We start from the raw sequence: 19,560 nt of genomic DNA on the forward strand, positions 1-19,560 counted from the left end.
GCTAATCAGCTGACCTTAAAATAGGGAGATTATCCTTAGTTATCAAAGTGGGTCCAAGGTAATCATCTGGGTCCTTTCATGTGAAAGAGGGAGGCACAGGGATAAGTATCACAGTGATGTAATGAGAGAAAGACTTGATCAGCCATCACTGGCTTTGAAGATGGAAGAGGGCCATGAGCCAAGAAATGTAGTTCTAGAAACTGGAAAGGCAAGAGAAGGTATTCTCCCATAGAGCCTCCAGAAGAAAGCAATCCTGCCAACACCTTGATTTTAGCCCAGGGAGACCCATTTTGGACTTCTGATATTCAGAACCATAAAATAATAAATGTGTATTGTTTTAAGCCACCAAGTTTGTGGTAATTTGTTACAGCAACAATAGGAAACTAATACACCAGGGGACACAGAAAACAGCCCAGTGGCTGCTGCTATTCAACATGAGGTGGTAAGACTTAAGACCAGGATGATGGCTGTGAAAAAATGGCCAAATTGATTGATCCAGTGACTGTACCCACTGGCTTCTATAAGAGAAAGCTAGGATTTATTAGAAGATTTGTCAGAGGTATTTTATAAGGAATAGAGATTGCCTTGATGTTCCACCTCCTTCCATATCCTCTGAGCCAAGTGAAGAGAGTCTCTGAGAGAACCACTAAGAAAGGCCAAGCTGGGAGGCAAGCGTCTCACACATGACTGGATGCTTGTTGAGCTGCAGAACCAAGGACTCAGGGCTTGAAAGGACTGGAGCAGAGTATGGGGAGAAAGTTCTTGGGAGAGTTTGACTCTGTGTCCCTGGAGATTGGGAGGCCTAGAAGTTATGCCTGACTCCTTTTATTTTCTAAATTTTAAAAAATTTTTATTATTTTTAAATTGTGGTGTAGTTGATTTACAATGTTGTGTTAGTTTCTGGTGTACAACAAAGTGATTCAGTTATAGTCTTTTTTCAGATTCTTTTCCATTATAGGTTATTATAAGATGTTGAATATAGTTTCCTGTGCTATGTAGTAGGACCTTGTTGTTTATCTATTTTATGTAAAGTAGTGTGTATCTGTTAATCCCAGGCTCCTAATTTATTCCTCCCCCACTTTGCCCTTTGTTAACCATAAGTTGGTTTTTTATGTCTGTCAGCCTGTTTCTATTTTGTAAACAAGTTCATTTGTATCATTGTTTTTATGTTCCACATATAAGTGATATCATATGATATTTGTCTTTCTCTGTCTGACTTACTTCACCTAGTATGATAATCACTAGGTCCATCCATGTTGCTATAAATGGCATTATTTCATGCTTTTTTTAATGGCTGAGTAATATTCCACTCCTGGGCAAATATCCAGAGAAAACTCTAATTTAAAAAGATACATACACCCAATGTTCATAGCTGCACTATTAACAAGAGCCAAGATATGGAAGCAACCTAAGTGTTCATTGACAGATCAATGGATAAAGAAGATGTGGTATATATATATATATACAATGGAATATTACTCAGCCTGACTCTTTCTTGAAGACGCATGAAGGTCAGAGGCTGGCTAGGGCAGGAGTGAGGCAGCAGTGGGAATAGGCCTCAGGAGAAATCAATCCTGCCAACACCCAGATCTCAGACTTCTATTTTCTCCAGACTGGTGAGAAAATAAATTTCTGTCGGTGAATCTACCCAGTCTGTGGTGCTTTGTTAAGGCAGACCTAGCAGACTGCTACAGGGACCATATAGAGAGAAGAGGTATGCAGGAGAGCCAATAAGGCACAGGGCACAAACTCTGGAGCCTGCTAAACCTGGGCTGAATCCCAGATTACAACCACCTACAAGAATATAACCCTGAGCAAGACATTTAACTTCTCTAAACTTGGGTTTCTTGTATGTAAAATAAGGATAATAATACCTTATCTCCAGGATAACTTGGGTTATTTATTTATTTAACTTTATTTACATATCACTTACTATATGCCAGGCGCTACTCTAAATGCTTTGTAAATATTGTGTGGATTAAATGGTAATAGTGTAGGTAATGTGTCTAGCACAATGTCAAGCGCATAGTGTGAAAGCAAATATCTGTCATTGTCACTCTTATTCATATGAGCTCTATATGAAATAATTTTTTTCTAGAAAAATCCACAAATATTTCTCTAAGGAATTGAGACTGTTCTTTAGCAACCACTACTGTCTCTGATAATTAAAGCATAGTATATTGACAATTGAAATTCTGTCAGTTGGAAACTGTTCTTTCTATTAAATGTGTGACTTTAAAAGCTTTGCTGTATTCTTTGTTTTTGGCCGCTTGGCTTGCAGGATCTTTTTTTTTTTTCACACACACACACTGTATTTTATTTTTACAAGAGATAAATAGACTGACACCAAGCATTGTACATGGATGACCACAACAAAAGCAACAATGATTGCAATTACCAAACATGAAACACACTCATACTATGTCATAATATTGACATTCAGTCCAGTAATCCTCCACTGTAACAGCTCCTTTACTTTGCAGTGAAAATTGAGTTGTATATTCTTTGCCTCTGAGTCCTTGTGGGATTTTTTTTTTTTTTTTTTAATTCAGACAGAAAGTCACAAAAATTATACTCATCCTCATCAGTTCACTCAGTCCCATGTGGTTAATTTTTTTTTTTCATCTTGATCTTTTGTTAGCACTTTTATGAGTTCATCAGTTTTTCATTAGAGTTCTGAAAATGCTTATTCATTCAGTTCAGCAGTACAGTCAGTTACCAGAAACCTGTACTTGTCAGAGTCTTTTCCATGAATTTCTTGAAGATGAAACCCTTTTATAGGAACATATTTGCAAAATCATCAGAGTACATCCAGAACTGTCTGTAAATGACAAAAGACTTAAAAATGACCACGGTTAAAGATTTAATGAAAGTTCATAATAATGCAGTTGACAAGAACATTAGTTATTTCTGAGATATACATTTTAAAGTAATAACTAGGATTATTACTTATAACATTATACCAGAACATATAAGATTTTTAGAAATTTCATGTAATGTCTGAAACATTTATATTAACATATTTCCATACAAATACAAATATAAGATTTTTAGAAATTTCATGTAATGTCTGAAACATTTATATTAACATATTTCCATACATATTTCCATACAAATACAAATATAAGATTTTTAGAAATTTCATGTAATGTCTGAAACATTTATATTAACATATTTCCATACAAATAACCCAATGAAAGTTTAGTATTAGTTGTTTTGTTTGTTTTTTTATACTGCAGGTTCTTATTAGGCATCAGTTTTATACTCATCAGTGTATACATGTCAATCCCAATCGCCCAATTCAGGACACCACCATCCCCACCTCACCGCAGTTTTCCCCAGCTTGCAGGATCTTAATTCCCTGACCAGGGATTTGAAAGCATTGAGTCCTAACCACTGGACCACCAGGGAATTCCCTAGGTTTGCTGTATTTTAAAGTGTGATCTTTATAATGTCTCAGGGACCCCTTCAATGTGAAAACATATTTGAAATACACAGAAATCAATTAGAATATAATTTGATTTGCAGAACCATGTCTACATATAAACTTTAGCGTTGCATAAAACAAGGCTCTTCCATCCCACAACACAAATAACATACGTCCTCAACGTGTTAAAGAAAAGTTGAGTGCAGTTCCACAGATGGACACTAGGCGGCACTCTTGTAAGGCAAACTCAGGCTTCCCTACTAAAAATAAGTCTGGATTTTGCTGGTAAAATGTAGTCACTCTAAGTTGATTCTCTCGTTTAGTAGTAAGATATTCATGAGAAATAGAGAAGAATTGATTTATTCTGATACTCTAAAAGAGACATTACAAGGAGCAATCTTACAAACCCTGTAAATGTAGGACTTAATGGGGCACCATATTTTGTAGAGTTGGCCCAGAACATAAGAAATCATCAAGTACTTTGGTGGAAGTGGGTAGTACTCAATTCTGTTTTGAACATTTTAAGCTCAGCACTTACAGATAGATATATCTTTAAACTAATTTTTTTTCGTTTCCAGTTTATGCTTCCACCTTCAACTGACAATGTTTGGATGGACTTGGTGAAGAAACAGTGCGAGAGAGAGCACATAGGAATACATTTTGGGAAGCTTCATTTTCATCTACACACAGTTCAGCAGCAATCCCTCTTTTCAGAATAAATTAGGGCTGTATATTGAAGAATATGTGTAGGTTCCTTGCCCCAGCTCTCCCACTGAGTTGTGGTGTGTCTTAGGGATCTTGAGTCTGCGCAGAAGAGAGAGATGTTCCTTCCGACTTTCCTTCTTTCTCCCACTGATCCTTCCCCCAGGGCTACTCTTCCCTCTGACTCTCTCCTGCTTCTCAAATGTGCCTTAGACTCTGTCTTCTACAGTCAAAAGGAATGGACTTTTTGTCTGATTGATTTTTATTAATGGTCATGGAAAAAATTGTTACATATTCTAAAGAAAGGAGAAGAGGGAAATCATACTAAAGTAATCAAACTAGTTTTCATTCTTTTATCAATGTTGCTATGATAGAATATTATTTGGTATGGGAGACACTTTGGGGGATCCTGTAGTTATAGGTAATTTTGATATTTAAAAAAGAATTTGCCTTGATGGTAGGAGGGCATATTCTCACCTGTCTCCTCATCTTTCCACAGGCTTTGTAGTCTGCTGAGGATGCTGGGTCTGTTTTTACCCTCATTATTATCCATCCATCCATCCATCCATCCATCCATCCATCCATCCATCCATCCATCCATCCATCTCCCTCACTCTGGTGCCTTTCCCTCAGCTGGAAAGCATGCCTCAGTGTACCTTCTGCTTCAGGTGAGATCTTTTTGAATCAGAACACTCACATTTTCACAAGCAAAATTTTAAAAAAAGGAAAAAATATAGATGTATATGTATCATACATGTAGGTGCTGTTCTTTAGCTACTAATTGGAGATGAGGCTCAGTAGCATTCAGGCAGCATAAAGATGTGACCCAAAGAAGCTTCATGCCTAATGCATGGGTTTTGGTTATAGTGGGCGACTGTGCTGAATCCCAGCAATAACAGTGTTCATTAGCACTTTCACATGCTTTTGTGTACATAGCCTCAAGACTTGGATGCCAAGACAATGCTGAAGCTGTGTGAGGCCGCCACTGGGACTGCAGAGATGCCTTTGGGTGTGTGTGCCTCTCACACGAGACCCTCCTTTCCGACTGGAGGCATTTTACGTGTGATTTCCTCCTCGGAGCCAGAGATCCCATTCATGTGGTTATTTTTCTTTCACAGTTCTTTCTCTCTCTCTCTCTGTCAGCTCACTTGTTCCTGGGGCTCTTGGCTGGGCAGGACTTCTCCCAGGAGGTAAAGGAGAGTTTAATTAGAAAAAGATCCTCTCGCCTATGGTGGCGATTATCATACTTTATCATGGGCCGCAGTCTTGACCCTGGCCTCCTCCCCAGTTTTAGTGCTTGGCTGGGAAGCCAGTTGCCTAATTCCCACTGCTGATGGAGGCTTCCGTGCTGCTCTCCCGTGGCTTGAAATGCAAAAGCACCTCTCTCCCCACCTCTATCCCTTTAGCTAAACTAAATGGTTCTGTGAAAAAGCTTTGCACAAGGCTTTAAAATCACTTGACAGGGTTTCAGGTAAGGTCAGAAAAAGAGTTTTAGGTGAGGATTTTATGAGCCCAAACTTTGAGGCTGTCATTGCAGTTGCCAGGAAATAAGGCCCTAGAAACACATGCTCTCTGGGTGCCTCCAAGGTCATTGCTGTGGAGTGCATGGAGCCCGGGGCTTAGAATTCCTTCTTCTGATTAGATGTGGTAGGCTGAAGGCTAAACACTTTTAAGAGATGCAGCTTGTATGTTTAAAGACTAAGGTTGGGCTGATGAGGATAGAGCACGAGGGCTGTGGGTCTGGGAACTGGAGGTCACAGACTCAATCTTCCTTTTGTGACTTAGAAGCCATGTGCTTTGGCTCTGGCATTTTTTTTTTTTTTTTAAGATTTGGATACTATTGCTGTAAAGGAACCTGCCGGGCTGCCTGTTGGCCCAAGCTGAACTCCACAAAGGGCAGCTTAACTTCCAGAGGTGTGTTCTCCCTGCCCCAGAGGTAGGAGAGGGGTCTGTAAGGCCAGGGCTCCCCCCATGGGCCAGAAGCCACTGAGACAACACCTCTTACTACACCCCACCCCCTGCCCAAGCTGCACAATCCCAGCTCTGTAACAAGTCTCCACGTTCATAGTGTAACACCATGCACAGCCCTGGAGAAGTGGTTGGGGGCGTGTATGCAGGATACACCTTGTTCCAAACTTCCTGATGTTCTGGACATCTGGCTATCAAGACAAAAGCCTTCAATTAAAAAAAAGTCCAAACTTTCTGTCATCATGAGCTGTAGTTGGCGTCTACTTTTTCAAGGAAAAGATTGGCAGTCATCAAGGTAGCAGGTTTTCAGAAGGAGAGGGCTCCCTGACTAAAAATATCTGCTTATCCTCTTCCTGTTACAGAATCTTTCTTTTGGGTAAAGGAATTGCTCATTCCAGATGCCCTTTTTTAAAATTCTCAAACCTCTGAGAGGTAAAAGACAGGCAGCTATAGTTATTCATGAACACTATAGCCTGAATTAGTTGGCTAATAACTTTTTTTTTTTTTTTGGCCACGCTGCTTGCGGGATCCCCAACCAGGGATGGAACCCGCGCCCTTGGCCATGAAAGTGGCGAGTCCTAACCGCTGCCAGGGAATTCCCAGGCTAGTAACTTTTTAATGGTAGCGAGGTGAGGGCTTAGTGCGGGAGGCAGAACTTAGCTGATACATGTGTGTATGAGTGTGCTTGGGGGAGTAGGAGTAAATGAGGAGGGTCCTGAGCACCTGGGATCGGGGGATGCTCCAAAGACAGTTTCTTCCTCTGTTGTAGTTTTCCTCAGAGCACTGTTTCTATGGCATCCCCACCCACCAGAGGGCCACAGAGCCGTGGTGATCTCCCTGTCCTTAGTGCTGACGCAGTTACTGAGCAGTGGAGCCAGGTAATGAGAGAGAGCCCGATCGGAGGAAGCATCTCACTGCACCCGCTCTCTCTTCCTACTTTAAAATGACCTTGGAACTTACGAACTGTATTGTCTTCTTCCGGCGTTTACACTTTTCTGCTTGTAAATGAATACAGTTATTTTTGTTTGGAGCTTTTTTTTGTGTATGGGAGGAGATGAACAAATCTCACATTTTTGAAAGGCTTTAATTTTTTTTCTTAATCTTTTTCTTGGAGTGGTGACTTAATGCAGGAATCCAGGCTATATACAGGCTGTTAGCTGGTACCCCTGGCATGGCCCTGTCTGTTGGTAAAATATTGGTGAACTTTTTATACATGTTGAGTTGGCTGCTGCCCTGAAGTTCCTGACAGCCCTTGCAATCCCTCATCTGGAAGCCCCTTCTCCCCACAATCCAATAATAAAAAGGTTAATGCCTGGGCCCGCTGGAGGCCTCCACACCTGTACCAGCTCCATTGCCAGTAGAAGCTTCTGGAGGATGAAGTTTTGTGATCCCCTTCTCCTTGCCAAGCACTATTTAAAAACTGTTTTTTTTTTTTGTTTTTTACTTTTTATATAAATTTTAAAGGTTACACCACTCCATTTACAGTTATTGCAAAATATTGGCGATATCCCCCATGCTGTACAATGCATCCTTATAGCCTACCTACACCCAATAGTTTGTACCTCCTACTCTCCCCCCCATATTGCACACCCCACTCCCCACAGGTAACCATTAGTTTATTCTCTATATCTATGAGTGTGCTTGTTTTTTGTTATATTCACTGGTTTGTTGTATTCTTTTAGGTTCCATATATAAGTGATGTCATACAGTATTTCTCTGGCTTGTTTTACTTAGCGTAATGCCCTCCAAGTCCATCCATGTAGCTGCCAATGGCAAAACTTCATTCTTTTTATGGCTGAGTAATATTCCATTATGTATATATATCACATCTTCTTTATCCATTCATCTGTTGATGGACACACTTAGGTTGCTTCCATATCTTGGCAATTGTAAATAATGCTGCTGTGAACATCGGGATGCATGTATCTTTTCGAATTAGCTTTTTTGTTTTTTTCAGATATATACCCAGGAGTGGAATTGCTGGGTCATATGGTAGTTCTATTTTTAGTTTTTTGAGAAACCTCCATACTATTTTCCACAGTGGCCACACCAATTTGCATTCCCACCAACAGTGTATGAGGGTTCCCTTTTCTCCACATCCTCACCAACATTTGTTATTTGTTATTCTTTAAAAAAATTTTTTTAAAATTTATTTTATATTTATTTATTTGGTTGAGTCAGGTCTTAGTTGCAGCAGGCGGGCTCCTTTGTTGTGTCTCGCCAGCTCCTTAGTTATGGGATACGAACTCTTAGTTGCGGCATGCATGCGGGATCTAGTTCCCTGACCAGGGGTCAAACCCTGGGCCCCCTGCATTGGGAGTCTTAACCACTGAGCCACCAGGGAAGTCCCTGTTATTTGTTATTCTTTTTGATGATAGCCATTCTGCAAGGTGTGAGGTGATATCTCATTGCAGTTTTGATTTGCATTTCCCTGATGATTAGCCATGTTGAGCATCTTTTCATGTGCCACCAAGCACTATTTTTTAAAAATGCCAGTCATATCATAATTCAGGGGTCTGCAAATCTGGCCTGTGGGGCAAATCTGGCTACCTCTCTATTTTTTATAAAAGTTTTATTTGACATGGCCACGCCCACTCATTTACATAGTGTTCTGGCTGCTTTCACACTACAGAGTTGAGTAATTGCAGCTGAGATTCTATTGTCCACAAAGCCTAAAATATTTATTATCTGGCCCTTTGCAGAAAAAGTTTGTTGACCTCTGTTTATCCATTCCTCAGACGAGCAGCAGGTCTGAGGCATTTGCTTGCCGACCATGCTGTTGACTTGGCACTGTCAGCTGGTCAAGGAACCTCTTGTTTTCCTGACTTTGGCTTCTCCCTCCCTCTTTCTTGCCCTGCATCCTGCATCACTCTACCATTAATAAATGAAAAAAGTAATGAAGAGAAGGGAGCTAGCAATTGTTTTTTTTAACAAATGTCAAAAAAATCCTTTGTGTATTTCTGACATTTCAAAAAAAAAATGTTAGTGGTTCTCTATTTGCATAGAGTTTTATGTGGTTCAGAAAGCCCATCTGTAATTCATTTGAGTTGAAGTCCCATTTGTCACTGCTGTCAGGATGGTAAAATATATTTGAAACCTTTTTGCTTTAAGGAAAATAGAAGGCTTCGCTGCACTTGACATTGAGCTGAAAACTTTGCCACTCTCAGGGAAATGTCAATTCTGAGAAAGACTTGTGCAAAATGAGTGTTGGACAAAATAATTATCCTTGAAAAAGGGTTTTGCTTTTTTTGCTTAAATAGGATCCATTTCTCCCAAAGCCCATAGGTTCCTAAAACAACAAGAAGCCGTGAGAGGGTTAGGGTTGGGGTCACCATCACAAGTAGCCTTCACTTCACTTACCCCCTTAATGGGGGGTCGGTAGCATGAATAATCCCAAATGGCAGAGGACCCAGGCAACTTCCATTTAGCTCTGGGGTGTGTTTTGTAGTTACTTCTAGAACAAAAATTTTGTGTATTTAGGTAAAAATGGTAAATCACTATAAAAAATACGTTGGTATAGAAAAATACAATTTGAAGAAACTTAAAAAAAAGGGAATTCTAAATCCCTCTTTTCACCTATGAGAAAATGTGTCTGATATTCTTGTGCTCTCTGAAGTTGGAGCCCGTTGAAGATCTATGTTGGGAGGAGCAGGAAATCTGGCCACTTTAACCTAAGGTCTCCTCAGCACCAGACCCTCCTTGGCTGCCTTCTTCTATTCTGAGGGATGACTGTCACAGAAGTAACCTCATCTGAAAAGGTGCATCCCATTACATTCTTGCTTTTTCTGGAGCAGAGGAATGGTTGCAAAGGTCATTTTTCAGCCTTTCTGGTTGATCAACTATGGAAAGATCCTGTTAGGGCCACCCATGGGTTTAGTTACTCAGATCAGAAGACAGTTAAAAAATGGCCAGTGACTTAATGAGATCCAATCCTGAGGGAGATAACTTTACAGAGGAGAGACAATTGGGTGGCAGCATTTCCTACAGGACCTGCAGGGGTGGCCCCTGGGCTATCCAGGCTCAAATGCCAAGTAGACAGGGCTTCAGGCAAAGTGCTTTCAATTCACAAATAATCTGGCTGTGCCCTAAAACTGAAGGCTGTTCTCAGACAAGGTTCATGTTAGTATATTATTGCTTCTCTACTGTTCCGTGTTATTTTCTTTTCTCACTTGCTCCCATCCACCCACTCTTTTTCACATGTGGTAGAAAGAGTCAGGAGGAAAGAAAATCAAGAAAAGATGGGTGGAGGGAATGGGGGATTGGAAGGGTAAGGGAATGGCAGTGACCATATAGACATTTGAGTCAAAAAGAAAGAAAGGAGGAAAAGAAAAACAAAAGAAAAGAAAGAAGACATAACCACTATCATTTTAAGAGGCAGAAGTAATATTGGAAGCCCGTATAATAGGCTTGTGTCCTATCCTGAGAGAATTCTACAGGAGCCATCTCACAGGGGATGACTGAGGGCTGCGGAATCTTTAGGGAAATCTTAAGAAACAGGCAATTTGTATAGGTCATTTTGTTTCTCTGAGTAATGAGTTTTTACATGGAAAAGAGTTGACTTTTTTTTTTCTAAGAGTGAGAGTACTAAAAGGGAATAAGGAAATAGATGTGTGTGTGTGTGTGTGTGTGTGTGTGTGTGGCCTTTCCTGTTTCCATCTAGAAATCCTCCCTTTCTTCCTCCCATCCTTCTTCCTTCCTTCCTTCCCTCCCTTTCTTTCTTCCTCCTTTCCTTCCTTCCTTTCTCCCTTCCTTCCTTCCCTCCCTCCCTCCCTTTCTCTCTTCCTTCCTTCCTTCCCTCCCTTTTTTTCTTTCTTTCTTTGCCAGAGAGCAGACTGCCTCAGATCTCTCTGTAAGCCATCTGAGACTTTTTAATGGATACATATAACGTGCATGTTCCTTATTTAGAAGAGATACATAAAAAGGAATTGGCACTCTTCTTGTGATGAGAATCCAGTCATAAGCCTTGAGCACACAACAAGCAGATGTGGAAAAAAAATTCTTAGGCACCCAAGTGTGAGAAGAAAGCAAAGTTTAGGTCAGAGGTTTGAGTTGAGCTTAGTCATGCATTGAGTACCCCTCAGAGTCTAGTTATTTTTGCTTGTCAACTCATGTTCCCCTGGGGCTCTCCTCTCTGGTAATGTGAGGGGGGGAGGAAGCCAGGTCTAATCCAGGTCAGTGTGGGAGGGGATGGGAAGGAGAGCCCCAGGCACTGCAGGGTCACTGTGGCCACTTCCATTTGCTGTCGTGTGCCCGGGAACTCCTCTGGTCTTCAAACCCTTAGGAAGAAATGATGTTGGAAGAAGCGGTCTCCTTAGTTTGTGATTCACCAGCTTTGGTGTTTGGGGTGGGGGTGAGGGGATGGGGATGAAGGCTGCAGGCAGCTTGTTACTTGTTTTCATCACACATGGGGAAACTATCCATTTGTTTTTAGAAACTGCTGTAAAGCACTGCCAAGCCTGCTCTATGATCTCTGTTGAAAAGTGTGCTCTTTTGTAGTGCCAGCTTTAGGCTGAGTAGAACTTGCTACAAAATCAAGAGCATAGAAGAAGCTAAGGAATTGTGTCAGCTACAAATGTGTTTGGTTGAAGGCAAGAAGAAACCTGACTTGCAATGGGTTGAACAAATGGGTGTTTATTTTTCTCAGATAAGAAATTTTGAAGTTGATGGCTGCCGCTCTTGTTTCATAGGCTTAGTGATGTTAAGCTGGCCTGTCTCAGAGTCTCTTAGCCTTTCCTTTGTTCTTTTTGCCTCTTGGGAGCAAGGCTGGCTGCCCCAACTCCAGAAATCAGGTTGGAAATCAAGGCAGAAAGGCGAGAAAAGGGAGGTAATGCCAGCTACAACTGTCTTCTTTATCAAGGGAGCAAAAACTTTTCCAGAAACTCCAATCAGACTTCTATTTGTATCTGATTGACTGGAGTCATGTTACATGGCTATCCTTGGAAAGGCTTGGAAAGAAAGTAGGGGTAGATGTCAAAGTATAGTTTTCAAAGAAATTAAAACGTGACTATCATACAGATAAAGAATATGTGTCAAACATTTATTTAATTTATTAATAAGGCAAGCAGCAGGATAGGTAAAACAGGTTCAAAGAAGAATTTGAGGAATAATGTGCTAAAATAGGTTTTCTAGGTTAGAGACAAAACTAGCTAATAAAAAATAAACCATAACCTTTGGTATTCTACTACACAAAATGATAACATGTAAAAAACATATAACATGACATTAACATGTAACATCACAGATTTCGGGCTTTGTTCCCCAAATCTCCCAACCACAAAGATTTTACTGAAGGGGTTTTCCAGTGAAAGAAAAAAGAATTATATTCATCTAACGTCTACTGGACTTTTTACATTGTTAAAATTCAGTCAGAATTAGAAAGGTCTCCTCAAATCTAGAGGAAATAAAATAAATTGATTTATGATTTTTAACAAGTATGATTGAGTAAGGAATCATGCCTATATAATTTCAAAGTCATGAAAAGATATTAATCATAATTAAATTTCCTCTAAGAAGACACTTGAAACAGAGATCAGATGCCAGTCTAATTGATTACACAACTATAGGATGGTCACCCTGACAGTGGCAGGAATAGGATGGTTTAGACTCAGTGTCTAAATATTTAATACCAGGTGGGAAGCAGGGAATTGGAACACAGGCTGTAATGAGAAATAATAGAAATCAGCTAGAAGGGCAATGGACATGTCCCTATTGATTATGTAGTATGTAAAGAGAAAAAGTGATTAATAGATACAAGAGAATGAGAAGCAGGAGTGACTTTTTTTTTTTTTTCCCAGACAACAGAAACCACACACTTGTAAAGGTCATGTCCAGCCATTTAGAGATAAAATATCTATCTTCAAAAAAAGTAATATTGCTTTAAAATGGTAATGCAGAAACCTTATATTCTGCCAGATTTCTGAATTCTTGTGTTCCTTTTAGTTGTAAAACAGTATAGTTTTCAGCCAGCCAGACTTTTCAGTATAAAACCAGTGGACCAGATAGTTTTTAGTGGATCTAGATTGGAATTCCTTAAAAGGAAGAGTGGTTTTGGTTTTCTGGGTTCTTATATTTTAAGGCTCTTTCTTCTTATGTGAGCATTAAATTCCACAGTCTGGAGAAAAAGAGACAAAAGAGAGTGTTTTTCAGTTGGTGAGATGTTGTCTGGAAGGGTCTGTAATGAGTGTTGGGGTAACTGAGAATTAACACTAATTTACCTGAAGCTGCCTTAAGTACTTTTGTTCTATGTCGTAGTCTTCCTGTGCTACCCATGTGGTTGTCATTTCCTTCTTTGATCTTTGTCCCACGACATTACACACAGTAGTATAAACGTTGGTGGGAAGGACAGGGGAGACCCTACCCTGGCGAACCAACTGTTCCTATTACACAAGCCATCCATTTCTGCTGTTCAACGAACACTGCATTCATCTCTGGCAGTGACCTCTCTTGCACTCCATTACTGGCTAGTGTGCTTAAAAGCTCTGGTACCTTGGATGGATGTTTCTGGAGAGATCTGCTTCTTAAACTATCTCCCGGGGAGGGACTTTTGTTCATGCCCACTGTCCTTTTCACTTCCTCATTTACTTTTCCTCTGTCCCTTTTCTCTCTGGAGAACTCGGAGCACATTTTTCTCCTAAGGGCTTAATTATACTGTCTTGTACTCTGCAACTACTCCGTAGGTGGCTGTTGATTAGAGGACACCCCATTTGTCTTGAGAGCCTCTCTTTTCAGTGGGCACAGGGGCTGCCATTATTTGCTCCATTACAGCTCAGGACACTGCAATGCAGGCAAAGGACACTTGCCTGAAGTCGTGTGGAAAGTTGAAGCCTGAGACCCACCCAGAACTGAAGTCTTTTGACTTGGTCGACTGCTCTCGTGCTTATGTTGCTCCTGCAAAACACTCACACACACATACACACACACACGCATGTTGGGTAATGCCACTCTTCTCTTGACCTCCATGCCTATTCATAAAAAGAAGCTCCAAAGACAAATAAGGTGCTCAGTGTGGATGTGTGGACGGCTTCCTCTTGTGTTAGGAAGGAATTACCGAGAAAACCCAGCAATCATGTACGTAAGTCATGCTAGTGAGGTACTTAGCACACAGTAGATGGTATTGTGGCTTATCATTTAGTATTTAAAAATGTAGATTTGTCTGTGGTTCCTTCCTGTATACATGTCACATATGGAGACCACTACAAGTACATGTTGCTTCTCCTAGGTGATGGATTTAAAGATTTATGAATCTTAGCATTGGAAGGGATTTTATTTTATTTAATGTATGTATGTATTTACTTGTGTATGTGTGTGATTCAATTTCCTTTTATTTGTTTTTTCTTTTTTTTTAAAAATTGTAGTATAGTTGATTTACAATGTTGTGTTAGTTTCAGGTGTACAGCACAGTAATTCAGTTATCTATATCTATATCTGTATCTATATCTATATCTATTCTCTTTCAGATTCCTTTCCCTTTAGGTTATTATAAAATATTGAGTATCGTTCCCTGTGCTACAAGGTAGGTCCTTGTTGGTGGAAAGGATTTTAGATGTGAACTGCCTAGTGTGGAATATACTGAAAGCATCATCTCCCTCAAATCAGGCACTGTACTTCAGTTGCTATATTTTAAGTTGTAGCCTCTTTTGATTGTAAAGTGAATCACTCTGAACTTACATTCCACTAAGACCCCCTAGGTCGTTTTCTCACAGACTCCATTAAGGCCCATTTTCCTGTATCTTGCATTTTTACAGTTGAATTTCTAAACTCAAGAGCTGGGTTTACATATCCCTATTACATTCCATTTTTCTGAATAGTCAAGCTAATTCTGAGTTTCTGTTCTGTCATCTATCAAAAATCTTGGGGTCATTCTTGGCTTCGCAATTCTTCTCATCCCTCATGTCCATTCCATCTGCAAAGTTGGTCAACTCAGCCTTTAAAATATATTGGATGCAGTTACTTCTCATTCATTTGCCATTATTAGTCTAGTCTAAGCCTCTGCCATCTCTCGCCTGCACTAATGTATTAGCCCCACTGTCCTCTCTGCTTCCACCCTTATTCTCCCACAGTCTATCCTGCTCCACTGTTAAAGTTTAATTATCTTCTTTTGAGGATAGGGGAAAGGGCACAGACACACAGAGAACAGCAGTCTCAGACATGAGTCAGAAGTAAACACAGGGCTTCCCTGGTGGCGCAGTGATTGAGAATCTGCCTGCTAATGTAGGGGACATGGGTTTGAGCCCTGGTCTGGGAGGATCCCACATGCCGTGGAGAAACTGGGCCCGTGAGCCACAACTACTGAGCCTGCGTGTCTGGAGCCTGTGCTCCGCAACAAAAGAGGCCACGATAGTGAGAGGCCCGCACACCATGGTGAAGAGTGGCCCCTGCTTGCTGCAACTAGAGAAAGCCCTCACGCAGAAATGAAGACCCAACACAGCCAAAAATAAATAAATAAATAAATAATTTAAAAAAAAAAAAAAGAAGAAGTAAACACAAAGCCCAGTTTGTCAGGTCTCAGCAAAAACTCACCAGTCTGCAGAAGCAAGAAGAACTACAATCCTGCAGCCTGTGGAACAAAAACCACATTCACAGAAAGATAGACAAGATGAAAAGACAGAGGGCTATGTACCAGATGAAGGAACAAGATAAAACCCCAGAAAAACAACTAAATGAAGCGGAGATAGGCAACCTTCCAGAAAAAGAATTCAGAATAATGATAGTGAAGATGATCCAGGACCTCGGAAAAAGAATGGAGGCAAAGATCGAGAAGATGCAAGAAATGTTTAACAAAGACCTAGAAAAATTAAAGAACAAACAGAGATGAACAATACAATAACTGAAATGAAAACTACACTAGAAGGAATCAATAGCAGAATAATTGAGGCAGAAAAACGCATAAGTGACCTGGAAGACAGAATGGTGGAATTCACTGCTGTGGAACAGACTAAAAAAAAGGAATGAAAAGAAATGAAGACAGCCTAAGAGACCTCTGGGACAACATTAAATGCAACAACATTCGCATTGTAGGGGTTGCAGAAGGAGAAGAGAGAGAAAGGACCCCAAAAAATATTTGAAGAGATTATAGTCAAAAACTTCCCTAACATGGGAAAGGAAATAGCCACCCAAGTCCAGGAAGTGCAGCGAGTCCCATACAGGATAAACCCAAGGAGAAACACGCCAAGACATGTAGTAATCAAATTGGCAAAAATTAAAGACAAAGAAAAATTATTGAAAGCAGCCAGGGAAAAACAATGAATAACATACAAGGGAACTCCCATAAGGTTAACAGCTGATTTCTCAGCAGAAACTCTACAAGCCAGAAGGGAGTGGCATGATATACTAAAGTGACGAAAGGAAAGAACCTACCACCAAGATTACTCTACCTGGCAAGGGTCTCATTCAGATTCGATGGAGAAATCAAAAGCTTTACAGACAAGCAAAAGCTACGAGAATTCAGCACCACCAAACCAGCTCTACAACAAATGCTAAAGGAACTTCTCTAAGTGTGAAACACAAGAGAAGAAAAGGACCTACAAAAACAAACCCAAAGCAATTAAGAAAATAGTCATAGGAACATACATATCGATAATTACCTTAAACGTGAATGGATTAAATGCTCCAACCAAAAGACACAGGCTTGCTGAATGGATACAAAAACAAGACCCATATATATGCTGTCTACAAGAGAACCACTTCAGACCTAGGGACACATACAGACTGAAAGTGAGGGGATGGAAAAAGTGAGGGGATGCAAATGGAAATCAAAAGAAAGCTGGAGTAGCAATACTCATATCAGGTAAAACAGACTTTAAATAAAGAATGTTACAAGAGACAAGGAAAGAAACTACATAATGATCCAGGGATCAATCCAAGAAGAAGATATAACAATTATAAATATATATATTCACCCAACATAGGAGCACCTCAATACATAAGGCAACTGCTAACAGCTATAAAAGAGGAAATCGACAGTAACACAATAATAGTGGGGGACTTTAAAACCTCACTTACACCAATGGACAGATCATCCAAAATGAAAATAAATAAGGAAACAGAAGCTTTAAATGACACAATAGACCAGATAGATTTAATTGATATTTATAGGACATTCCATCCAAAAACAGCAGATTACACTTTCTTCTCAAGTGCACACAGAACATTCTTCCAGGATAGATCACATCTTGGGTCACAAACCAAGCCTCAGTAAATTTAAGAAAATTGAAATCACATCAAGCACCTTTTCTGACCACAACGCTATGAGATTAGAAATCAATTAAAGGGAAAAAACATAAAAAACACAAACACATGGAGGCTAAACACTACGTTACTAAATAACCAAGAGATCACTGAAGAAATCAAAGAGGAAATCAAAAAATACCTAGAGACAAATGACAATGAAAACACGATGATCCAAAACCTACGGGATGTGGCAAAAGCAGTTCTAAGAGGGAAGTTTATAGCTATACAAGCCTACCTCAAGAAACAGGAAAAATCTCAAGTAAATAATCTAACCTTACACCTAAAGGAACTAGAGAAAGAAGAACAAACAAAACCCAAAGTTAGCAGAAGGAAAAATCATAAAGATCAGATCAGAAATAAATAGAAACAAAGAAAACAATAGCAAAGATCAATAAAACTAAAAGCTGGTTCTTTGAGAAGATAAACAAAATTGATAAACCAATAGCCAGACCCATGAAGAAAAAAAGGGAGAGGACTCAAATCAATAAAATTAGAAATGAAAAATGAGAAGTTACAACAGACACCGCAGAAATACAAAGCATCCTAAGAGACTACTACAAGCAACTCTATGCCAATAAAATGGACAACCTGGAAGAAATGGATAAATTCTTAGAAAGGTATAACCTTCCAAGACTGAACCAGGAAGAAATAGAAAATATGAACAGACCAATCACAAGTAATGAAATTGAAACTGTGATTAAAAATCTTCCAACAAAGAAAAGTCCAGGACCAGATGGCTTCACAGGTGAATTCTATCAAACATTTAGAGAAGAGCTAACACCCATTCTTCTCAAACTCTTCCAAAAAATTGCAGAGGAAGGAACACTTCCAAATTCATTCTATGAGGCCACCATCACCCTGATACCAAAACCAGACAAAGATACTACAAAAAAAGAAAATTACAGACCAATATCACTGATGAACATAGATGTAAAAATCCTCAATAAAATACTAGCAAACAGAATCCAACAGCACATTAAAAGGATCATACACCACGATTAAGTGGGATTTATCCCAAGGATGCAAGGATTCTTCAATATACGCAAATCAATCAATGTGATACACCATATTAACAAATTGAAGAATAAAAACCATATGATCATCTCAATAGATGCAGAAAAAGCTTTTGACAAAATTCGACACCCATTTATGATAAAAACTCTCCAGAAAGTGGACATAGAGGGAACCTACCTCAACATAATAAAGGCCATATACGACAAACCCACAGCAAACATCACTCTCAATGGTGAAAAACTGAAAGCATTTCCTCTAAGATCAGGAACAAGACAAGGATATCCACTCTCACTGCTATTATTTAACATAGTTTTGGAAGTCCTAGCCACGGCAATCAGAGAAGAAAAAGAAAAAAAAGGAATACAAATTGTAAAAGAAGAAGTAAAACTGTCACTGTTTGCAGATGACATGATACTATACATAGAGAATCCTAAAGATGCCACCAGGAAACTACTAGAGCTAATCAATGAATTTGGTAAAGTTGCAGGATACAAAATTAATGCACAGAAATCTCTTGCATTCCTATACACTAATGATGAAAAATCTGAAAGAGAAATTATGGAAACACTCCCATTTACCATTGCAACAAAAATAATAAAATACCTAGGAATAAACCTACCTAAGGTGATGAAAGACCTGTATGCAGAAATCTACAAGACACTGATGAAAAAAATTAAACACAATACCAACAGATGGAGAGATATACCATGTTCTTGGATTGGAAGAATCAATATTGTGAAAATGACTATACTACCCAAAGCAATCTACAGAGTCAATGCAATCCCTATCTAATTACCAATGGCATTTTTTATGGATCTAGAAAAAAAAAATCTTAAAATTTGTATGGAGACACAGAAGACCCCGAATAACCAAAGCAGTCTTGAGGGAAAAAAACGGAGCTGGAGGAATCAGACTCCCTGACTTCAGACTGTACTACAAAGCTACAGTCATCAAGACAATATGGTACTGGCAAAAAAACAGAAACATAGATCAATGGAACAAGATAGAAAGCCCAGAGGTAAACCCACGCACCTATGGTCAACTGATCTATGACAAAGGAGGCAAGGATATACAGTGGAGAAAAGACAGTCTCTTCAATAAGTGGTGCTGGGAAAACTGGACAGCTACATGTAAAAGAATGAAATTAGAATACTCCCTCACACCATACACAAAAATAAACTCAAAATGGATTAGAGACCTAAATGTAAAGCCAGACACTG

General features: G+C 39.6%; 1 long non-coding RNA gene across 1 annotated transcript in view; it reads left to right on the forward strand.

Moving 5' to 3' along the window:
- Positions 1-3,347: 3,347 nt before the first annotated feature.
- Positions 3,348-19,560, forward strand: part of LOC309624983 — a 714,184-nt gene continuing 697,971 nt past the window's right edge. Inside the window, exon 1 of the long non-coding RNA XR_014242277.1 lies at positions 3,348-4,797. This is a non-coding gene — a long non-coding RNA (uncharacterized lncRNA). The remainder of the gene's footprint in view (positions 4,798-19,560) is intronic.

The sequence above is a fragment of the Balaenoptera borealis genome, assembly GCF_965194805.1.
Source record: "Balaenoptera borealis genome assembly, chromosome: 3".
NCBI classification, from domain to species: Eukaryota; Metazoa; Chordata; class Mammalia; order Artiodactyla; family Balaenopteridae; genus Balaenoptera; species Balaenoptera borealis.